The sequence below is a fragment of the Dama dama genome, chromosome 20 (assembly GCF_033118175.1).
Source record: "Dama dama isolate Ldn47 chromosome 20, ASM3311817v1, whole genome shotgun sequence".
NCBI classification, from domain to species: Eukaryota; Metazoa; Chordata; class Mammalia; order Artiodactyla; family Cervidae; genus Dama; species Dama dama.
Genome location: NC_083700.1, coordinates 34,277,642 through 34,300,800, shown reverse-complemented (window position 1 = coordinate 34,300,800; position 23,159 = coordinate 34,277,642). Strand labels below are relative to the sequence as shown.

General features: G+C 46.8%; 1 long non-coding RNA gene across 1 annotated transcript; it reads left to right on the top strand.

Annotated features, from left to right (window-relative positions):
• The first annotated feature begins 261 nt into the window (after positions 1-261).
• LOC133040211 (uncharacterized) lies at positions 262-19,267 on the top strand. The gene is made up of 5 exons (XR_009688922.1): positions 262-397; positions 2,525-2,702; positions 10,884-11,065; positions 15,766-15,946; positions 17,342-19,267. It is a non-coding gene; the product is annotated as an uncharacterized LOC133040211 (long non-coding RNA).
• The last annotated feature ends 3,892 nt before the right edge of the window (positions 19,268-23,159 follow it).

Below are 23,159 nucleotides of genomic sequence, written 5' to 3'. Positions count from 1 at the left end.
GCATCCCAGACTTCCCCTCTCTAAGCCAAGGGATTAGATGTGTTTTGATGTGGGAAAGCCCCTCATAAATGCATAACTGCTCTACATATCCAAGTTGGTTTCCTGAGAGAGAGAGCAAACCCTAAACAGTGAAATCCAACCCTCATGTTCTGGAATTTGTGTGTTATCACCTCTCACTTAGACTCTGTTCCCTTACTAGCTAAATAGGGGTTAAAGATTACCCATCTCAGAGCTGTTGCCTGTCTTAAAGAGACAGGGCACCAGGTGCTGGGAAGGATGGAGCCCAGCTCCCTGGGACCCGCCAGAGAGGAACTCCTGTTTACTTGGATTCAGAGAGGCTGGGATCCTTGGGAGAGGAAAGGAAATCAGCTGAAGAGGTCAATCACAAACTGATCAGGTCTGGCATTTTTTTTTTTTTCTTGCCCAGCAAAAATAGCACATAAGAAGACTTCTGAGTACCTCAGGTGGGAGAAGATGGGCCCCCCTCTTTAGCTCTCACCTCATGGTGCCCACAGGGCTTCCCGGGTGGCTCAGTGGTAAAGAATCTGCTTGCCAATGCAGGAAATGTGGGTTCAATCCCTGGGTCAGGAAGATCCCCCTGGAGGAGGAAATGGCAACCCACTTCAGTATTCTTGCCTTGAAAATCCCATGGACAGAGGAGCCTGGCAAGCTACAGTTCATGGGGTCGCAAAGAGTCGGACATGCCTGAGTGACTGCGGCTCCCTGCACACACGCATAGAGCCAGCTCCCTACTGCCTTAGTCAGGGCTGCTTCGTACACTGGGTAACTGCCTGGATCCAGTAGGCTGATGAGTGGCCCTTTGAAGAATCCGGACCAGAGGGTTTGGCTGTCCCTGGGGGGCAGCACTCTCCCTGTCCCCCATCCAGGTCTTGGCAGAGCCCAAGTGGGTATGTTGTGAGGGGAACCCACCAGAGCTCCAAGTCCAGCCCTGGCAGGCCTGCTGCCTCCTGTCCTCTGTGTTGGGGGTCCCTGGACTCCTCTTTCCCCAGAGAGGATCAGGGCAGAGGGAGACAGTACTCCTGCTGGGCCCATAGAGGAGGCTGAGGGCTGAGTGTACCCTGGCCGGCGGCCCAGGAAGCCTGAGTGTGTAATTAAAAGATTGTATCTTCTTGGATCTGTCTCCAGGAACAAGAGCTCCCAGTGTTGTCCATGTCCTGTGACCTTCGTCTGGGCATAGACCTGCTGCCTAGCTCTGATGTGTCCCTTTAGGCTGGATGGGCAGATCCATTTCAGCTGGTTCTGTACACAGAGAGAGCAGATGCCCCTTCTCTCCCTCAGGCCACCTAATAACTGCCCCTCAGGGTGATGGACATGCCTCCCATCCATTTGGTAAAGCCTTTGCTGTTGTATTAATAAATCACGGCCGCGTCTGTACTGGTAGGATATCTACACAGAGCCACCCAGCTAGTCAGCGGAGAGCCGAGCCTCAGATGTAACTCTGATGAGTGATGCACCCTGACTCCCCTGCTGGGAGGACCATGGGCTTTAAGGGTGAGGGGGGTGCAGGAGAAGAGTCCCCTCCCCCAGCACTAGATAATGGCTTTGAGGAACCCACATGGTCATGGAACACTTTGGCCTTTGCATGTAAGACCATGAGAGATCAAGTCATCATGATCTCGGCAGCTCCAAACCATCCCACTTGCCAGTAGGAATGAGGTTGGTAAATGTGCCCAGTAGGGAAAAGAGGCCAACTTCTAGGACACCAAGGGGATGGAGGACAGGATAGACAGTGGGGGAAGGTCAAGGGCTAGGAGCCTGGGTACCAGGGCAGTGGGGAGAGCCTTTAAGGGGATGAGTTGGAGGCTGCCATGTGGCCCTGTCTTTCATCTTCTCTGTGGCTGGTCAGGAGCTAGGGTTGGCATGTGCTTCTTAGGCCTGATGGCCTGGGCACAGAGGCCGAGTTGGGCCATGAGTGGCATGTGGAGAGGTGTCAGTGTGTGTAGGAGGTGTCAGTCAGAGTGGGGTCCACACACTTCATGGAAGAATTCCGAGCAGCTGGGACCACAGTGCAGCCTGCCGTCGTCCGGGCCTGGGCCGGGCCCATCACCTTTGCCTCAGTGGGAGCGCCAGTTTGGCTGGACAGCTGAGCAGGCACAGAGAGCAGATGTGGCTGGTACGAGTGCGGCTGGGGAGGCCACCGGTCCTGTGGATGAGTCAGTCGCCTGGGTCCCGTGCCAGCGCCAGTGGCTTCCTGGGATTGGGACGAGGATTCAAGGAAGGGGGGCGGTGAGGGGGCTGGGAGGTGGGGAAGTGCGGCAGGAGCCGGTTCGGGGAGGCTATGGCTTGAGATGCTCCCGGCCAGCCTTGGCTCTACCTCTACATACAACAAGAAGGCACAGCTTCAGGAGCCCCTCTGTGCACAGAGGCTGGGCAACCCAGGTTAACCCCTCCAGTGCCAACTTTGTTATGCCCTGCCCCCTGCCCTTGGCCCAAGCCTCCACGGGTGCCCCAAAGCAGGACTGGGAGGTCAAGCCTTCATTTCCTTTCTCTCTCCGGTCAACAGAACACTGGCTTCCAGCTCTCCCAGACTGAGAATCCTGGAGCTTCTCTTCATCTTGACGCCGTGGCCAGGAGCCAGCGCCCTCCACCACACCTGCCCTCTCTGGTCCACTCCATCTCTGCCAAGTGGCTCTGCAAAGAGGTTAAATAAGCAACCACGATCAGCTGGCTTTCCCAGAAAGGTAGCTGAAGGCCTGGGCTCCATCCGAGGAATGGATTCTAATGGTAGAATCCTGCGATCGTTGCAGGTTGGGGCTGTCAGAGGCTCTGACACCAGTAGGTCTGGACAACAAGCTGGGGTAGCCTTCTCTTGGGGCTCCTTGGAGCTGTGTTCTGAGGGCCCCACATTGGAGGGGGCTGGCTCTGCAGAGCAGGGAGCTGGGGTGTGGGGCCTTGGCTCAAAGGAGGGAGGGCAGGAGGACCACTGGTGCCATTGTCTTTATTAAACTTGGGCCTCCAAAGGTCAGAGTGAGTCCCTGATTCAGGCTTGGCTGCTCCTTTGGCTCCATCTAAGGAGGGGAAGGAGGCCTGATAGACCTTTCCTGGGGACTCCCCTTTGCCTCTCTGGAGGTAGGGGACAGGGACAGGGGTGAGGGGGAAGGTGGCTTTAGGGAGATTCCATGGTTAGTGGAAAAAAAACACCGAGGTAGGAAAGATGACTGCATGAGATGTCTGTTTCCTGAGTAGAGCAAGGAGGAGTGGGTGGAGCTGAGGAGTTGCTGAGTAATGTCCTCCCGGGGGAGGGCCAGAAATGAGGAGGACATGTGACCCTTGGGTGGCTCAAGGGCCAGTGAAGTCACTCTTTCTCCTGGCCTCGGCTTCTCCGTTCTCTCAAGATGACCGGGTGCCCTCCTGATGCAAGCTCCTCTTACAGACACATGATCAGACTCCCTGGACAGCCACCCTTCCTTCCTTCCCTCCTTCCCTCCCTACTTTCTTCCTTCTTTCAGCAGCCACTGAGAAGAACAGAGAGCAGGGCTTCTGTGCTGGTGGTGGGAGTGGAGGGCACAGACACACAGATGGGTGATTCTTTCATGATGGGTTAACATCAGAGCCTGCAGAGGTCCAGGGACAGAGACGTGGGGGCCTGCAGAGAGGGGGTGGCTCTGCTCAGTCATGATGGGGAGGGCTTCACAGAGGAGGTGACATTTCCTAAAAAAAAGGGGTGGTGACTGGTTTCAAAGAGCAAATGGGAAAAAACCTTCTGGGCAAAGGGCAAGGGCCCACTCAGGTGAGGGTAACTAAAGGAGGCACAAGGAGGGAATGCTTGCAGGGTGAAGAATGCCAGGATGTGAATAAGCAGGAGTGATTGCTTTAGGTGGGGAGGGAGTCACCACCTAGCACAACCTGTCATCTGGACCTGATGTCAAGTCAAGAGTAAACAAGAATATTGGTTTAATGTAGAGTGTGAGGACCAGAATATGACAGGCCTGAGCTCCAGTCTAAGTTTTATCACTTAGCTGCCAAGTTTGGGCTGGGCACTTACTATGCCTGAGCCTCAGTTTCCTCATCTGTACAATGGGATCACTGTGACTCTGGGGTTTCTGTAAAAATCAGCTGTGACTATGCGTTGCAAGCTGTCAATAGCTCTGCAAACTTGAGGCCTTCTTGGGGTAGCACCTCAGCAGGAGCCCATTTCTGCATTGACCTTTTGGGGTGCTATTTCCTGGGGAGTGGCCATAGGTGACTGCTCTCACCCCGGCTGGCTAGTGTTCAGGCAGAGGATGGTGTTTTTGGCTTTCACATACTTTCCATGGGGTCAATTTGTTTGGGATCAGCTGCTGCCTGCCCAGTCTCAGGGGCCTGCTGTGAAGAGCTTAGGGGCAAGGGAACCAAGTTTGAATCTAGAATTAGAGGATGTTCTGGGTCTATTTCTGGTCTTTGGGTCATGAGGGCTGGGACAGCCAGGCATGAGAGGGTAGGGCCAGTGTAGGGTAGGACAGAGTAGGACAACAGGACAGGGATCCTGTGGCAATGGGGCAGCAAGTGAGTGAAGCTGGGAATGGGTTAGAGACATAGGGGAGCTGTGGGGAGGTGGGGGGAAGGATTAAGTGAGAAACAGACGAGAGAGGAGAGAGGCGGGCAGGGCTCTAACCCTCTCTCACCCCGCCCCCAGCCACTCCCACCCCGGTCTCCGCATCCTCAGCTCCGGGGCTGCCTCTGGCAGGGAGGAAGGAAAGGGCCTGTTGATGCCTCTTCTTGTGCCGCCTGCCCCATGCTGAACTATGGTAGAGACTCAGTTCCCCATGAATCTGATGGGTCCCCCTCCATCAGCCTGGGCAGTAGCCCCGGGGATCTGTGACTCAGTAGTTCTTTGAGAGCCGGTGGGGCCCCAGCTGGCTACAGAGCTCAGTTCCCCCTAGGGCTGAGGCACTGCCTAGAGCCAGGTGGTCCTCAGCACCAGGCCTGGCTCCGGTACCCCCTCTAAGCCCCTCATCTGTGCCAGGACAGGGCCGTGCCCAGTGACTCAGTCTGGCCCTGTTTGCACTGAGTAGGTGCCATAAATATTTGTTGAATGGAATTCTCGCCTCTGGTTGGGATTTTCCACTGCAGCCACATAGCTGTTCCCAGCTCTGTTGTGGGTCTAACCTGCCTCTGTGTCTGCCTGCACACACGCTGTTCCTTTGCTTTCCTGCCATGCCCTGTTCCTCCTCAGACACCCCTTCAGATTGCTCCCCCAAACCTCCATCTAGCAGAGGTCCTCTCCTTCCCCACCAGCCCCAGTCTCCCCTCGGCCCCATGTCTGTCCGGGAGCTCTGACAGCAGCGCCTGCAGGTGCTTTGTGGTCTCTACTTTCTGCTCCCACACTGTTTGTCCCCGCTCCACGCATGCTCCAGGGGTGCGACCGAGGAGAACAGGCTGGGGCGGAATCTGTCATGCAGTTTTGCAAGTGCCCATGTGTGATAGAAGCGCAGAGGGCCAGTGTCAGGCTGAGATGTGGGACAAAGACTTTGGTCTGGGGAGACAGAGATTTGGTCTGGGGAGAAAGAGGTTCCCTCATAGGCCAGGTGACCACACACCTTGGTTGCCCAGGGCAGGTCTGGCTCAGGGCTGCTGCCCTGGACTAATTATTTAATAGCACTATAGGTCCTTCAGCCACCCTAAGCAGAGGGGCTGCCATGGGGCTCAGCGCATGGGAACTGAGCCCCTGTCATGCCTCCAGGGTCCAGCAGGTTCACTCCTCTTCCCTCTGAAAGACCAGGCTGAGCCTTCAGCCTCACCGCCCAGGAAGCATCACTCTCCTGACTGAACCAGGGTTTCAAGGTGGAAGTGGGCTCGTGAGGCACACAGTAACAGGACAGCCCACGGTTTAACTGCAGTGTGAATTGAAAGGGAGCGCATGAGCATCAGAGAAGGTCAGGTAAGAGAGGAAGAGAACTTTGCAAGTCCCGAAGTTCCTATATTCATAGTAACAGGTATTTAGTGATATTACTAAGCAGTACTGTGACAGGGAGGGTATTATTACCTCCATCTCATAGATGCAGAACTGAAGCACAGACAGGTTAAGTGGTTTACCAGAGGTCACACAGCTAGTAAGCCAGGCTTCAAACACCAGAGCCATGTTTTTATCTACTATATTATAATACCTCATATCTGGTGCTTAGTAACATCTACCATAGAATTTCATGAATGCAAAATAAGGCCAAATGTATGTTTGCTTTGTAAACTTGAGTTTTACAAACACTAATGAACTGTAGAGTGTTTTGGAAATAGCTAACTACAGAGTAGAATAAAAAAGTGTTTGCAAACTTCTCCCAAATCCATTGACTCAAAACTAACCATATGATTTTTTCCCCTTCTTTCTCTCCTTTCCAGGTGAATATTATAATAGAATTGCTTTGATGGTCAATTTTAGTCACTTATTTTTGTGATTCATATCACAATTAAATCCAATTGACTTTTCTTCTAAAGGCCTTCTTAGCTGGGGGCTTCCTCAATGACACAGAGGTAAGGAATCTGCCTGCGATGCAGGAGCCGTAAGGAGATGTGGGTTCACTCCCTGGGCCAAGAAGATTCCCTGGAGAAGGGAAAGGCAATCCAATCCAGTATTCTTGTCTGGAGAATCCCATGGACAGAGGAGCCTAGCAGGCTACAGTCCAAAGGGTTGCAAAGAGTCAGATATGGCTGAAGAGACTGAGCATGCACACACGCACGTCTCTTAGCTGGAGCACCCCTTACCATTTGCTAGGGTGTTATCCATAGCAGAATCATCTTCACATTGTCGCTAACTTAGAACAGCAGCTTCCTAGCCTGCGTTCTGCTTTTGGCCACTCTTGTCTCACATCCATATCCATCCTTCCCATAGCTGCCTGAATATTCAACATGATTTTTACCATTCCCCCAAAGGGCCTGCATTATAGCCAGGGCATAGAAGTAAGGCAGGAAGTAGAAAGTAGGATAATGAAAAGAGAATTGTCCAGTTTTTCATTATTCACTGAGGATATAATTGCAAACCTAGAAAATGTGAGAGCATTCACTGAAAGGTAAATATTTTATGTGGCTCAAAAATAACAGTTGAGTACTTCCCTTGTGGTCCAGTGATTAAGAATCTATCTGCCAATGCAGGGGACACAGTTTGATCCCTGGTCCCAGAAGTTTCCACTTGCTGCAGAGCAACTAAGCCTGGTGGGTCACAGTTACTGAGCCCACCCTCTAGAGCCCACAAGTGACAACTACTGAGCCAGTGCATGCCTTAGAGCCTGTGCTCCCCAACAAGAGAAGCCACCGCAATGAGAGGCCCACACACCACAACTAGAGAAAGTCCATGAGCAGCAACAAAGACCCAGAGCAGCCAACAAAAAAATAAAGTAACAGTTGACACTTACGTAGAACATACCCCATACCAGGCCCCCTTCTAAGTGCCCTATATGTGCTGCCTTGGAAGGGAACCGGCGTCCTCATTTTGTTGACAAGGAATCTAAGTCAGGGAAGTTCAGTGGTTTGCCCCAAACCCAGGTGGTTTGGTCCCTGGGTCTGCTTTCTTGGCTACTCTGCCATTAACAACTTACCTATGTACCAGCAATTAAATCATTCAAGATATATTAGGAGGGTAAGAGATAGACATAGCAGCCATCAGAGGTACTGGCATTTCCAACTTTGGCACCTCACTTTGTCACCTGTGTCCCATAGCAGCTGAGCTTATGTGCAGAGTCTCACATAGCCTCTCACAATATAGTCACCAGCTTCTGGCCCTTATTCCACTAACACCAGGGGCCCACTCTCAGCCCAGGAAGCAAAAGGAGAGGAAAACTTCCATAACCATTCATCAGTCCTGTCCCTTCCTTAGTGAGAATACATTTGTCCACAGCGGCTTGGTTTGCAAAGTTGCAACTCTGCCTTCAGTAGACAAGTCAAGAGTCTTCTCGAAATCATAGCTCCATTTCAGGAGAGGGCCCTTGGAACATAATGTGTCCATTTGGGGAGTTCTTGAACAAAACAACAGAGCACTCTAAATTAATATTGCAGCCTTCCCTTTTTAAAAAACTTATTTATTTTTAATGGAAGGATAATTGCTTTTCATTACTGTATTGGTTTCTACCAAACATCAACCTGAATCAGCCATAGATTTACCATGTCCCCCCCCCCAACTTGAACATCCCTCCCAGCATCTTCCACTTCTTATTAGACAGCAATGCCTTGAAGCTATGCTGGCAGGGCCCCTGAGAGCAGCAGTGACCTCTCAGTATCTCAAGACCCAGGGGAGGCATTGGTCACACCATCTTGGTTTGCTAGTAAAGTGTATGTATTATGGTTTCCCTCACCCACTTGGGAATTGCTTCAGGGCTGAGACAATATCTCCTCCCCACTCTAATCATTTCTAAATTGTTGTTGTTCAGTTGCTCAGTCATGTATGATTCTTTGCAACCCCATGGACTGCAGCACACCAGGCTTCCCTGTCCATCACCATCTTTCAGAGCTTGCTAAAACTACTTCCATTGAGTTGGTGATGCCATCCAACCATCTTGTTCTCTGTTGTCCCCTTCTCCTCCTGCCTTCAATCTTTCCCAGCATCAGGGTCTTTTCCAGTGAGTCAGCTCTTTGCATTAGGTAGTCAAAGTATTGGAGCTTCAGCTTCAGCATCAGTCCTTTCCATGAATATTCAGGGTTGGTTTCCTTTAGGATTGACTGGTTTGATCTTGCAGCCCAAGGGACTTTCAAGAGTCTTTTCCAGCACCACAGTTCAAAAACATCAGTTCTTTGACTCTCAGCCTTCTTTATGGTCCAATTCTCACATCCATACATAACTATTGGAAAAAGCATAGCTTTGACTAGATGGATCTTTGTCTGCAAAGTATGTCTTTGCTTTTGAATATGCTGTCTAGGTTTGTCATAGCTTTTCTTCCAAGGAGCAAGCATCTTTTAATTTCATGGTTGCAGTCACTGTCCACAGTGGTTTTGGAGCCCAAGAAAATAGAGTCTGTCACTGTTTCCATGGTTTCCCCATCTATTTGCCATGAAGTGATGGGACCAGATGCCATGATCTTCATTTTTTGAATGCTGAATTTTAAGCCAACTTTTTCACTCTTACTTTCATCAAGAGGCTCTCTAGTTCCTCTTCATTTTCTGCCATAAGGGTGGTGTCATCAGCATATCTGAGGTTATTGATATTTCTTCTGGTGATCTTGATTCCAGCTTGTGCTTCATCCAACCTGGCATTTTGCACGATATACTCTAAGTTAAATTAAGCAAGGTGACAATATAAAGCCTTGATGTACTCCTTTCCCAATATGGAACTAGTCCATTATTCCACGTCCAGTTCTAACTGTTGCTTCTTGACCTACATGCAGGTTTCTCAGGAGGCAGGTAAAGTGGTCTGGTATTCCCATCTCTTTAAGAATTTTCCACTGTTTGTTGTGATGCACACAGTCAAAGACTTTAGCCTAGTCAATGAAGCAGAAGTAGATGTTTTTCTGGAATTCTCTTGCTTTGTCTATGATCCAACAGATGTTGAATGCTACTGAGAAGTACAGGATGCTAAAACGCTGACTGACTAAGCTATGGTCCATGATGCTCCCTCTGGAAAAAGTGGGAGGAAACAATATTTGTCAAGCATCTTTTATATGTGCCCAGCATGTTAGGTACTGTCACATATCACCTGATTTAATCTCCATAGTAACCTTCTGGACTAAGTGTCATCAGAATCATTATGGTTGTGAGGAAACTGAGGTTCAAAGGGGTTGAAGAACTTTGAGTAAATAGCGTGACTGGGGATTGAATGCCAGCCTGTTGGCTACTAAGCCCGCAGTCTTTCCGTTGTATTATGAGAACTTCATCATAATACCCATTCTTTGTGGTCTTGCTGAAGAGATGTAAAGTTAGAGGAGGTGTGAGTTAAGCATCTCCTCAAAAATCTCAGAAAGGCAGTCACAGTGGGACACTCTTCCACAGGATGAGAAAATTTCAAGGCACTGGGACTCTGGGAGGGGGAGGAGTGGGACTTCTAAGGCATGGTGACTTCCTTTGGGATGTCACCAACGGCAGTAGCAGGAGGCTGCCGGAAACCTCATCAGATAGAGCTTGTGCAGAATACTCCCTGGGTGGTGGGAGTCCAGCAGGCCTGCCCTCTGCCTGTCAGCTCTCACCTCCTCTGCTCTGAGCCTATCTGTGGGATGGGATGGCCCCACTGGGAGACTCAGACCAGTGGCTTTCCCAGCCCAGGGTCTCTGCCACTCCTAAGGCTGAACCCACAGCTTTTCTCCCTGGGGCCTAATTAAATGCCAGGATGCTGATAGAGTAAACAGGAAGGAGGGAGTTTGGATTTAGTCTCTGAGGCCAGGCCTGAGGGTCAGCCTGTCCTCCAGGAGGAAGGGGAGATGGTAGGAACTCTCTGTTGCTGCCAGCTCCCCTCCACTCCCAGCTGGCGCTCTGTTTCTTGTGCAATTCCCTGAGGCTTTTTCAAGGGTGGGGGTTTGGCTGGAGTGGGATTGGGTGAGAAAAGAGGGACTAGAGGTAGGAGTCCCTGAAGGGCAGAGTCAAAGCCCCATGGCAGATTATACTGAGCTCTTACTACATGCCTGGAACAGCCCTGGCACTCCACGCGCAGCAGTTCTCGGAACACTCACAGCCTCCTAAGAGCCAGCTCCACTTACTGTCCCTGTTGTACTGATGAAGGCTGAGGCTTAGCAGAGACTGGAGCCAGATCTGTGTGCCTCCTAAGCCAATGAGTTTACCCACCATGGGAGTAGGGTGGGACTGTGAGGAGGGATTCTGAGGAGAGAGAACAAGAGAGCCCAGGAAACTGAAGCCCGGCAGGCTGGCCGAGAGTTGAGACCATCATAGTCCTGGGTTCCACATTCTGATGGCCCCTCATCTTGCCACTGTTGTCTGTACCCTCTCTTGTCAGGCAGATCTGTCTCTTTTAGGTACCTCCTGCTGTGCTCTTTGCCCCAGGAAAACCACTCTGCAAGGGCCTGATGGTTCACTGATGACTCAGAAGGGAGCGGAGGTGCTCTGGGAAAAGCACCATTCATGTCCTTCCTGGGCCATTTACAAAACAGAGGGAGATAACTTGGAAGAAAGAACCTGGAAAGTGGCCTGGCATAAAGTAGGTGCTCATTAAAATTTTCATCTGTAAAAGTAGAGATAGTAAGTTTGGATGAATATTCTGTATGTGAAATCTCTTAGGAAACTGTAAAATTATTTAATTGTAATGGTATTAGTATGATCTCAGAAATGTGTGTGTTTTATGAGTGCAAAGCCTTGAGCCAAGGGATGAGGCCTTGACTGGCTGGGGAGTTTTCCTGGGTACAGAAAGTCCCCACTGCTTCTCTTGGAACACACCTAAAATCCCACAACTTGTGTCTGGCTGCCTTCTGTGAGACCAGAAGCTAGGCTGAGCTGGTAAAAGGCTCTCTCAAGGAACCCCAAAACTGGATCCCTCAGAGCTTCAGAGAAGCAGAAAGTCCTGTTGTCAGAGGGTATAACTTAGGTTTGGGCTTGCCTGGTGGCTCAGTGGTAAGGAAAACGCCTGCTAATGCAGGAGACGTGGGTTTGATCCGCGGGTCAGGAAAATCCCCTGGAGAAGGAAATGGCAACCTACTCCAGTATTCTCGCCTGGGAAATCCCACGAACAGAGGAGCCTGGAGGTGTATATTCCATGGGGTCACAAAAGAGTGGGACGTGACTTAGTGCCTAAACAACAACAACACAACAAACTTAGGTTTAGGTGTAGGCCGCTGTCCGTAGAGCTGAGCTCACTGCCCTGGGAGATCCAAGCACTTCCACCACAGCTCTGCAAACTGGCTCCTGTAGACCAGAGGATGGACAGACAGGAGTGCAGTGGGAGGGGGCTGTAAGTTGCATACCGCTCACAGAAGACACCACTCTTTGGACTCTCCCCAGTTTCTGCCAGGCACTTCATTAGCAGCTAACCTTCCTGCTAGCACTAAGAACTAGCTATTTTCTTGTAGAAAGCACTCAGGCATCAAGGGTTGACATCACTCACCCAAGTCGCACAGCTCTTGAGAGGCAGAGTGGAGATGTAAATCTGGATTTGTCAATCCAACACCCAGTTCTGTCTGCTAAGTGGTGTGGCATTACCTTTAATTTTTTTCAATTTTACACAACATAAAATTTACCCTCTTAATCTTTAAGTATACAGTTCAGTAGTATTAAACATTTTCACATTGCTGTGCAACAGATCTTCAGAACTTTTTCATTTTACAAAACTGAGACTCTGTGCCCATGGAAGAACAACTCCTAATTTTCCCCTCCCCTCAGCCCTAGCCATCATCATTCTACTCTCAGTATCTATGAGTCTGACTGCTTTAGAGACATCATTTAAATGGAGCCATATGGTATTTGTCGTTTTGTGACTGGTTTATTTCACTTAGCAGCATGTCTTCAAATTTCATCCATGTTGCAGTATGTGCCAGGATTTCCTTGTTTTTTTAAAGGCTGGATTACATTCCATTGTATGTATATATCATGCTTTTGGGGCTTCCCTGGTGGCTTAGTGGCAAAGAATCCACTCACAATGAAGGAGATGCAATACAGGAGATGTGGGAGACACTGGCTCCATCCCTGGGTGGGGAAGGTACCCTGGAGGAGGAAATGGCAACCTATTCCAGTATTCTTGCTGGGAAAATCCCATGGACCGAGGAGCCTGGGGGGCTGCAGTCCATAGGGTCGCAAAGAGACACAATTGAGCACACTGACCCATCACACTTTTTAATTCTTCTATCTGTCAGTGGACACTTGGGTGACTTCTACTACTTGGCTACTGAGAATAATGCAGCAATGAACAAGAGTGAACAGCAGCATCTATTGAAACAAAGAGAGTTGCATGGGTACTCATGTAGAGGAAGGCATGAGCACACCCACAATTGAATGGTGTGTACATATGTCTCCACTGAGGGCGACCCAGGCATACCTTGCCTTTGGTTGTACCTCAGAGCCAACCGACTCTTTTAAGCAGTCACATTTTCATGGAATAAAGTCAGGTTTTTAAAAACCCTCATCAAATTAATAGAGCATTAAAATACAGTGGAGAGTCTTTAAAAAAATTTTTTTTTAATATTTTACTGAATTCAAAACAGTGAATCTATTTTAGTAATTAAACTAGTTTAGGACTTAAACCCTTTTTTATTAATTTCATATTTTGAAGCTGCCAGTCAGATTTTCTCAGGGCTCTGCCAGTGGCACTTAGCCATGAGGCATATTTGGAAGGACAATGTCCCTCTTCTAGGATGGCCTGTGTCACTCTAGATAAAGAGGGATATCAGGAAGGGATTCAAACAATAAGAAGTACAAGTACATTTTATTATCTCAGTCCCGAACACATAAACACATGTGCCTAACCGAAACAAAGGTTTTCTGAAATAATGCTTAACCTCACCCCATGTAATGCACTCACATTTTCCAGTCCAATGCTACATGAAGTGTGGTCTGTGAGCTGCTTATCAGCAGCCAGGACGGAGATAACTGCAGAAATTAAGTGTACAGCACATGAAAAGATGCCTACCATCATTAGCTATCAGGGAAATGCAAACACAAACCACAATGAGATATCATTTTACACTCGCTAGGATGGTTCGAGTAATAAGCACTGAGGAGAATGTGGAGAAAGTGGAACCGCCATACACTGCTATTGAGAAGGTAAAATGGTGCAGCTGCTATGGAAAACAGTATAGCAATTCCTTAAAAAGATAAGCATAGAGCTATATGACCCAGCAATTCTACCCCTGGGTGTGTATATACCAAGAGAAATCAAACATGCCTTCACGCAAAAATCTTCATAGCATTATTCAAAACAGCCCAGAGATGGAAACAACCCAAATGTCTGTTGACTGATGAATGGATGCATGCAGTGGGTGCTGTCCCTTCAGGCGTGTCCGGCTCTTTGTGACCCCATGGACTGTAGCCCACCAGGCTCCTCTGTCCATGGGGCTTCTCCAGGCAAGAATACTGAAGTGAGTTGCCATGCCCTCCTCCAGGGCATCTTTCCAACCCAGGGATTGAACCCATGTCTCTTATGCCTCTTGCATTGACAGGTGGGTTCTTTACCACTAGCGCCACCTGCGAACCTTGATAAATGGATAAATAACATGATATACTCAAAGGATGGAATACTATTTGCAATAAAAAGAAATGAACTACTGACCCATGTTACACCATGCATATACCTTGAAAACATTATGCTAAAGAAAGAGATCAGTCACAAAAGAGCACATTATTGTATGCTTTCATTTGTATGAAATGACCAGAATAAGCAAACCTTTAAAGATAGAAAGTAGATTGGTGACTGTCTAAGGCTGGGAAGAGTGGGTCTAGAGGAAAAAGTGGATTAACTTCTAAGGGGTAGAAGGTTTCTTTCAAGAGTGATAGTGTTCTAAAATTGGTTGTAGTGATGGTTGTACAACTCTGTGAATATACAGAAAACATTTACTTGTATACTATGAATGAGTCAATTGTATGGTATGGGTATTATATCTCAATAAAGTAGGCATTTTTAGGAACTTTAAATTTGTAGTAATTTTAATTTGTAGTAATTTGATATTATTGTGACATCTAGGAGCATGATCCTTTTTCTAGTAATTAATTTTTATTGCCTTGTATTTTATGAAGTTTCAGTCCATGACAGATTGGAATTTTTAAAAAAGCAGGCCATCCATGCAAAAGGCACTGGTTTAGTCTATTTCTTTTTTTTAAAATTCATTATCCACAAGTGATAGTTTGAAAAACACTAAAAAGTATTGTCTTGAGCCCAGAAGCACCCAGGCAGGCAAAGTCTGCTCTGTTCAGGGTTCTCAACAAACCATCAGAGAAAAGAGGCATCTTCAGGATAAACTAAAGGCATAATCTGTAATCTGACTTCTGCCCACCCTCCAGCCCATCACTCACTGTGTGTCCACAGAGGCCCTCTCTCCAGTCATACCCTGCAACATGCTTTCCCAAACACACCAAATGAGCTCAGATTCCAAGATCTCTGCAGGTGAAGGTTCCCATGCCAGGAATGATGACACTCAGTGCCACCCTCCTGGAAAATACCACGTTGTTCCCCAAACTGCGTCCCCAATATCACCCTCCTTGTACTGGACCTGCTCCCTCTTTGCTACTGTTTCCCCAGGTTCACAGAAGCATCCATTACACAGCACGCCCATCACACGCCTGCCGGTCTGTCTGTCTCAGTAGCTGGTAAACTTCCTGAGGTTATTTGTGACCTTTGGTACATCTTTGCACCCTGGCCTTCACTGAAGGGCAGATGCATAATCAGTGTCCAAAGTCTAAGTGTAGGATCGTTCACCCCAGCTTTATGAAATCCAGGATACTTCCCGGCTCTGACACCAGCTGGAAGAGCCAGGCAGAGCCCCCTTAAGTAAGTCCCGCCTGACCACACCGTTTGCCTGGGCTCTCTCTTCCCTTGTGCTTCTGAGCTGCATTTCCCAGCACCATGGGTTTCTATGGTGACTCTGGTTTCCTAGCTGTTTATATGTCTTTCCTTACCTCCATCTTCCACTTTGGTACCAACTGTATCAGGCTTCTCTCTTTTATAGTAATCATATCTGGGGCCACAGTTTGTATCATTCCCAGGCTTCTTTAATATGGGAAATTTTATGTTGCACTGTGACTCTCAGGACAAAATGTTAGTTTCTAAATTTATTACTCAAAAGACAATCCTCCCTTTTCCCCCTCCATTTGCCCTGAGTTTTTCCACATCCAGCTGGACCCAGGCTACTATTTGTGATACATGATACTATGTTAACCTTGTTTCTCTCTCTCTCCCTCTCTCCCTCTCTCTTTCAGGCACGTGAATCACTGAGCACTATTAAAATGTAAAAGGTCAAATTACTCCTGCCTTAGGTGATGATATAAACAAATTAAGGGAGATAAGCAGACTGAAACACATTGTTGAGACGGTTTATCCGGGCAGAGAAAAGCAGGTGGAACCAAGCTGCCTTTGGTCAAGCTTTAGCACAAATTAGAGGTAACCTACAATTTATTACTATCAGCCACTTTCAAGCTGAATTTGAACTGAATTTGTGTCTCTACCCCAGTAACGAGGCCGCAGAGTACAGCACGTAGGAGCAAGGGCTCTGAGATTGGAATGTATGGGCTTGTACACCAGCTCTGTTATTCACCAGCTGTGCTACCTTAGCTTACTTAACTTCTCTGTTCCCCTAGTTCCTGTCTGTAAAATAGGGATAGTGATCGCATACCTTCCATTGGGCTATCATGAGAATCAGATGAAATAACACAAAAAAAGGCACATCACACAGTGCCTGCTTATAGTAAGTGCTCAATTAATGTTAGCTGTTATTAACTGTTTTTGAGAACTACTCTCTGCATGTATTCACTAACGCTAAAGATTGAGCAATATGGGTGGGAAGTAAGAATTGATTTCACAGGCAAAGCCTGTGCCAGGCTCTGCCTTGTGGTAGACACTTGATAACTAATTTAATTTTTACAATTACCCCATTAAGGAACATTGTGTTATCCTATTTCATATCAGCAGTTAGGCTTAGACTTGTTGGGGTTAAAGAAAAAGAGAAAAGAATGCTACTGTCTAAAATAGGGCAAAACAATTGATGATTTAATGTCCTGTCAACAATGTCTCACCCAAAGTCAAACTGAAAATTAGTAGGAGGTGATGCTTGACTAGCCACCTAAGGATGTGGGAATTCTGACTGGAGCTGGTTCCTTGAACACACTCTTGTTCTAGTAACAGAGCGCCTTCCCACATATTCTCTCCATTTAGTCTTTAAGCCTTTAAACAATTTTGTTGAGAAGAAAATTATAATGTCCCCAAGTTATGGGTGGGGACTTGAGCCAACTCAGATGGCCGGTGAGTGAGAGAGGAGTGCCTGTAATTCAGGTCCTTTTATGACCGCAAGCAGTGGCTGTTGATCATGGACAGTCCCACCCAGTTCATGGCTGCAATGGCACCCAGTTCAGCTCCCTGTGCAGGTCATGGTGGTTTTTCAAGGGAGTACACTCCTGTGCTTTCAGTGTCAGGCGCAGCCAAGAAAGCATCACATTTGGGTTTCTGCACACAGCCTCGCCCTGCTAAAGCAATTGGATTGGGAGGTGACAGTTAAGTCACCTCTTTATAGGCCCTTTCCCTTCTCTTGGAGGTATTGGTGGTCTTCCCCACCAGCGGTCCTCTGGTGGGACCAGGTCAGCTCACCAGAGATGTTCTCATAATCTTGAGTCTGAAAACGAGAGGTATTGGGGTGGTGATTCCTTTCATCTGCCTTGACACACAAGACTTAATACACCTAATTTCATTGAATCTGATTCCAATCCCAAGAATTTCTTGTGACTCACATAAAATCTGAAACTGTCTGTGGAAATTCAAATAACTTTTCTGTACTCCTTACAGGTGATTTTGAATCATCTTAGAAACTGCTCAATTGGGTGAGTTTTAAATGGAAACCTAAACTTCCTTAGTTGAAGTCTTCATTTCACCCAATGACAGCTTCATTGTTTTGTCACCTCCATCCTCCCAGCTTCTGCTAAGCCATAAACACCATGGAGACAGGAACGATGGTATTTTTCATTATTACACCTCCAGTGTCCAACATAGAACCTGGCACGTAATGGAAATTAGACAAATGTTGACTTGATGGATGAAGGTATAAGTGGATGAGTGAAGGGTCAGATGAATGAATGGCAAGACAGACCCAAGACCTGTGGCTGGATAAGTGGATGCAGCCACAGTATGATAGAATTTTACTGTGATGTGGCTGTTAGTACCTTCTCACGGTGAACTGAATGTTTGCTGAGCTAATCTGGAAGAAAATCTCAACAATGGATTGGTTTTGAAAAAACAGAAATGTAAGACCTTTACTTAAGCATTAACTCATTGCTTTTCTTTCAATTTAGTTATCTTTTTTCTTCAGTGATGATATGCATTTCAAATAGATATGATTGACATTCTTTAGAAGGATCCTGGTCAAACCTCCAGCCATAGGAACTGCCCAGTCTGGACTCCATGCCAGGGATTTGGCATCTTTTTAGCCCCCAATACACCTCAATACCCCCTAAGAGGTGTCCCTGTACCTTTGTCCCCAACTTGGGACTCCTGGGACAAAGAACATGATTTCTGTCCCTCCAGGGACTCTCCTAAGAGGTCAAATGAATTCTACTTGTGAGAGTAGATAGACTAGACAGACTGGATGGACAGCCTGCTAGTAGGGCTGTGGACAATGCCTCAAGTTGCCTCCTAATAGTGGACTTTGGCAACAAACTGGTAAAGGAGGCATTCTCTGCACTAGCTGTTCTCCCCGGCCTTCTTTGCTGGGCCTGCTAATCAAGTCTCTTTCTGCTCCGCTTTCTCTCCTGGGCTGACATCCTGAAGTCACGAGGGCCCTGACCAGCTACTCCACGGTCATTCCCGCTCTGCTACCCACCACTGGCCTGCCTCTCCCTGAATTCTTGTTACTCAGACTTATCTATCTGCCCTGATCCAGCTCAGTGCTGCCAAGGTCCAGGGTATGGTTGGTTAGTTCTAATAGAATGCTCTGCATAGTACCAAACTGAAATCTTCCTGTGGTAACACCACCTCTTGGCTCTGTTTTCACTCCCTGAAGCAACAGTGAATAAATCTACTCCATCTTCTGCATGAGGTTCCTCCAGTGTTTGAAGACAACCTTGAAAACAACTAACACGTCCCCTTAAGACTTCTCTCTAGGCTGACAGCTCCAGTCCTGGCAAAGTTTCCTCGGGGTTCTTGCTTTCCAACCCACACTATTCTAGACATTTTCTGGTTTGTCAAATTTACCCTCAAATATTCTTTCATAAGACTGATGAACTGTTCCGATTTGAAGGAGACCAAGGAGACACAACAACTATTAATAACTGCTGTGTGGAAGCCTGGCTCCAGGCCTGGTACAGAAAAGTGTTATGAGTGGGACCATTGAGCTAACTTCAGTAGGACTTGCAAACGAGTTAACAGGATCAATGTTAATTTTCTGGTATTGATCATTGTACTCCACCTACAGCAGATGTTAACATTTGGGAGAGCTGGGTGAAGCATACACAAGAATTCTTTTTTTTTTTTTTTCCATTTATTTTTATTAGTTAGAGGCTAATTATTTTACAATATTGTAGTGATTTTTGCTATACATTGACATGAATCAGCCATGGATTTACATGTATTTCCCATCCCGATCCCCCCTCCCACCTCCCTCTCTACCCGATCCCTCTGGGTCTTCCCAGTGCACCAGGCCCGAGCACTTGTCTCATGCATCCAACCTGGGCTGGTGATCTGTTTCACCCTAGATAATATACATGTTTCGATGCTGTTCTCTCGAAACATCCCACCCTCGCCTTCTCCCACAGAGTCCAAAAGTCTGTTCTGTACCTCTGTGTCTCTTTTTCTGTTTTGCATATAGGGTTATTGTTACCATCTTTCTAAATTCCGTATATATGCGTTAGTATACTGTATTGGTCTTTATCTTTCTGGCTTACTTCACTCTGTATAAGGGGCTCCAGTTTCATCCATCTCATTAGAACTGATTCAAATGAATTCTTTTTAATGGCTGAGTAATATTCCATGGTGTATATGTACCACAGCTTCCTTATCCATTCGTCTGCTGATGGGCATCCAGGTTGCTTCCTTGTCCTGGCTATTATAAACAGTGCTGCAATGAACATTGGGGTGCACGTGTCTCTTTCAGATCTGGTTTCCTCGGTGTGTATGCCCAGAAGTGGGATTGCTGGGTCATATGGCAGTTCTATTTCCAGTTTTTTAAAGAATCTCCACACTGTTCTCCGTAGTGCTGTACTAGTTTGCATTCCCACCAACAGTGTAAGAGGGTTCCCTTTTCTCCACACCCTCTCCAGCATTTGTTGCTTGTAGACTTTTGGATAGCAGCCATCCTGACTGGCGATACACAGGAATTCTTTTGGCAATTTTTTTAATAATAATATTTGTGTAATTTAAAAATATACATTTTTAAAAATGTATATTTATTTATTTGGATGCATTGGGTCTTAGTTGTGGTGCTCAGGATCCTCGCTTTGACTTGCAGGAACTTTGACTAAGGTGGGCAGGCTCTCGCGTGGGCTTAGTAGTTTTGCTGCATGGTCTCAGCTGCCATCCGGCATTGGGAAGCTTAGTTCCCCAACCAGGGATTGAACTCGAGTCCCCTGTGTTAGAAAGAAGACTCCTAACCACTGGACCACCAGGGCAGTCCCTTGGCAGCTTTTAATAAGTCTGATATTGTTTCTAAATGAAAAGTTCAAAGATAGTCTTTCTGATGTTGTGTGGGATTTGCATATTTTCCAACTGGAGCTGCAGGCCCCAGACTTTCCTCCTCTGCTTATGTCACAGTCAGTGTGGGCCACAACAGCCTTTGCAGGAGAAGGCAGGGTGAGGAGTGCCCGCAGGTTCTGTGGGTACCGCTTATCTGCTGGTTTCCCTTGATGGCGAGGGGCGGTGGCCACATCCATAGCTACTGCCTGATCTGTTTCAGCTCCTCTGACTCCTTGGCATGGAAGAACAGCATTGGGAAAGAACAGTTCGGAATCTTGAGGCTTTTTTTTTCATATTTAATATATGCTGAGCATTTTTCTAGAAAATGCCTTCTTCCCCTTGTCAATACACTCAGTTCATTACTCCTGTGTATCAAAGCTAGTTGTTAATCATTTGGTTTTCACAGGAAATACTTGGATGACCTATATTCAAATCATTTTAATCTACCTGTAAGGAATTTGACTAATGAATTAGTTGTTATTAGTACATCTGTGTCAATGTGATCTAAACTTTTATTACCTTTTTCAGTAACCATGTCATTTTGCTGCCTCCTTTAAACTTGGGTCAACTATAAATCTCCCATGTATTGTTCTCAAGTTAGGTCACCACTTCTTGCAATTGACTTTGAGAAACTAAAGGTTTAATTTTACATTTTCCCCCCATAAAATGTCATCTTGAGGCCTTTGGCTCATCATTCTAACCACTCTGATTAATTTGAGCATGGCATCTGTCACATCTATCATATTATTCCTACCAAGTTCATATTATTTATACATTTGATAAGAACACATTCAAAATCTTATCTAAGTTGTTATAAAAGCACAGAGGCATGCAATATTCAATCATCAATCAATTCATCCCAATGAGAGTTAAGCTGGCTGACAACCCTCATACTTGTATTGTCATCTAACATACATTTCTCTAATTTATCCATAAAAATACTATAATGTGTCATCTCTGCAATTTCTTGTTAATCACAGGAGATAAGCCAGCTGTTAATAAGCTGTGTTTAGCATAACTCTCTTTACCAGATTGGGATTCAAATAAGATTCACATCATTTATTTTTCAGATTAATCTCTTGAATTAATTTGTTTCTAGGACTGCTGTAACCAAGTACCACTAATTTGCTGGCTTACAACAACAACAACAAAATTTATTCTCTCATAGTTCAGGAGGTCAAAAGTCTGAAATCAAGAAGAATCTGTTCCATGCCTCTCTCCTAGATTCTTGGGTCTCCTGACAATATGTGGCATTTCTTGGCTGCAGCCACATTACTACAGTCTCTGCTTCCATGGTCACATGGCCTTCCTCCCTTGGGGTCTTTATATGCAATCCTCTCTTCTTACAAGAATACCAGTCTTATTAAATTTAGGGCCAGTGTGACCTCATCTTAGCTAATTACATCTACCATGACCCTATTCCAAATGACACCTCATTCTGAAGTTACAAGTGGACATGAATTTGGGGGGTGGAGGGAAATACTTTCCAGTCCAGTATACCATAACAGTAAAAAATCTCTGGGCTCCCTGTGTATGGTTGTGATTGACCAAGGGGGACCCAAGCTCTCTCTGCTGCTGCTACCCATATCTATCACTGCTAAAGGCAGATGGCCCCACCCAGCTCGTGTGCACTAATACCAACAGCCCACCCAGCTCTCTTCACAGGCCATGGCCAGTCTTCCCTAGCATCAAGATTACAAGAGAATGTGCCAGACATGGGCTCATATTGAAACTGTGCAACTCAGATGGGACTCAAACCCAAAACCCAGGTTGGGGCTTGGACCCCACTGTCTTTTCATTGAAAGCACACACCTTGTTTCAGAACTTAATGAGGCTCAGGTTCTTGATGTCTCATCCCGGAAGGAATTCAGTGGGAGACAGAGTGATAATTAAAAAGTGGATTTATTTAGAGACAAACACACTCCAAAGAAAGAGCGTGGGCCATCTCAGAAGGCAAGAGGCCCTGAAATATGGGGTGGTTAGTTTTTATGGGGTGGGTAATGTCATAGGCTAATGAGTGGGAAGATTATTTCAACTATTTCCAGCAAGGGGCGGAGATTTCCAGGAATTGGGCCTCCGCCCACTTTTGACCTTTTATGGTGCCTGAGAACTGTCATGGCGCTGGTGGCTGTGTCACTTAGCTTATGCTAATGCATTACCATGAGCATATAATGAGGCCTCAGGTCCACTGGAAGTTGAGTCTTCCACCACCTTGGACCTAGTTGGCTGTAATCAATTTTTGTCATGTCCTATAGATACGTTATTCTTTTAAAGGTTGTGCCCTGCCCCCTTCCCTCCTGTTTCACTACTGCAAAGCCTCTCTGCTAGGGCAGCTGGATTGGGTGGGTGCTTTGGCCTCAGCCACACACAGTGCTGGAGGATGATCAAGTCGCGGTTTCACACTGCCCCCACCATATGGTTAGTGTCCCCCCTGTGGGGGAGGTGCTTGGTCATCTTTTCAGGTGTAGCCATTTCAGCACATCAGAGTGGATCTAATAGTATTTAGCCTCAAATGAGAAGGGAATGAGTCTGACCCTTTTTCTTCCAGAAGGCTCCTTGTATAAATTTGCCCAATTGCTTCTAGCAACCCAGCTATTCATACCAAGAAATTTGGAGAACAGCCTTTGTCAAGCTCTATACTAGGAGAAATGTCCAATTATGCTCTATTCTGAGGTTACTGGGTGCCTAGCTGCCTACATTTACACCACTGAAGGTATCAATTGTGTGATTTTTCTAGGAATGAACACTTCCTCCAAGGTAATTCTCTGCTTCCACCTAGCTGCCTGGTGACTTTGAAATGGTGGCCTACTGAGGTAGACAAATATAAAATCCTACTTTCTAGGCATCCAGTTACAAATCTAGCACATACTTGTGCAGTGAATCAATGTCATATTTGGAAGTCAGAAGTCAATAAATTTACCCAAATGCACATTCTTTCCCT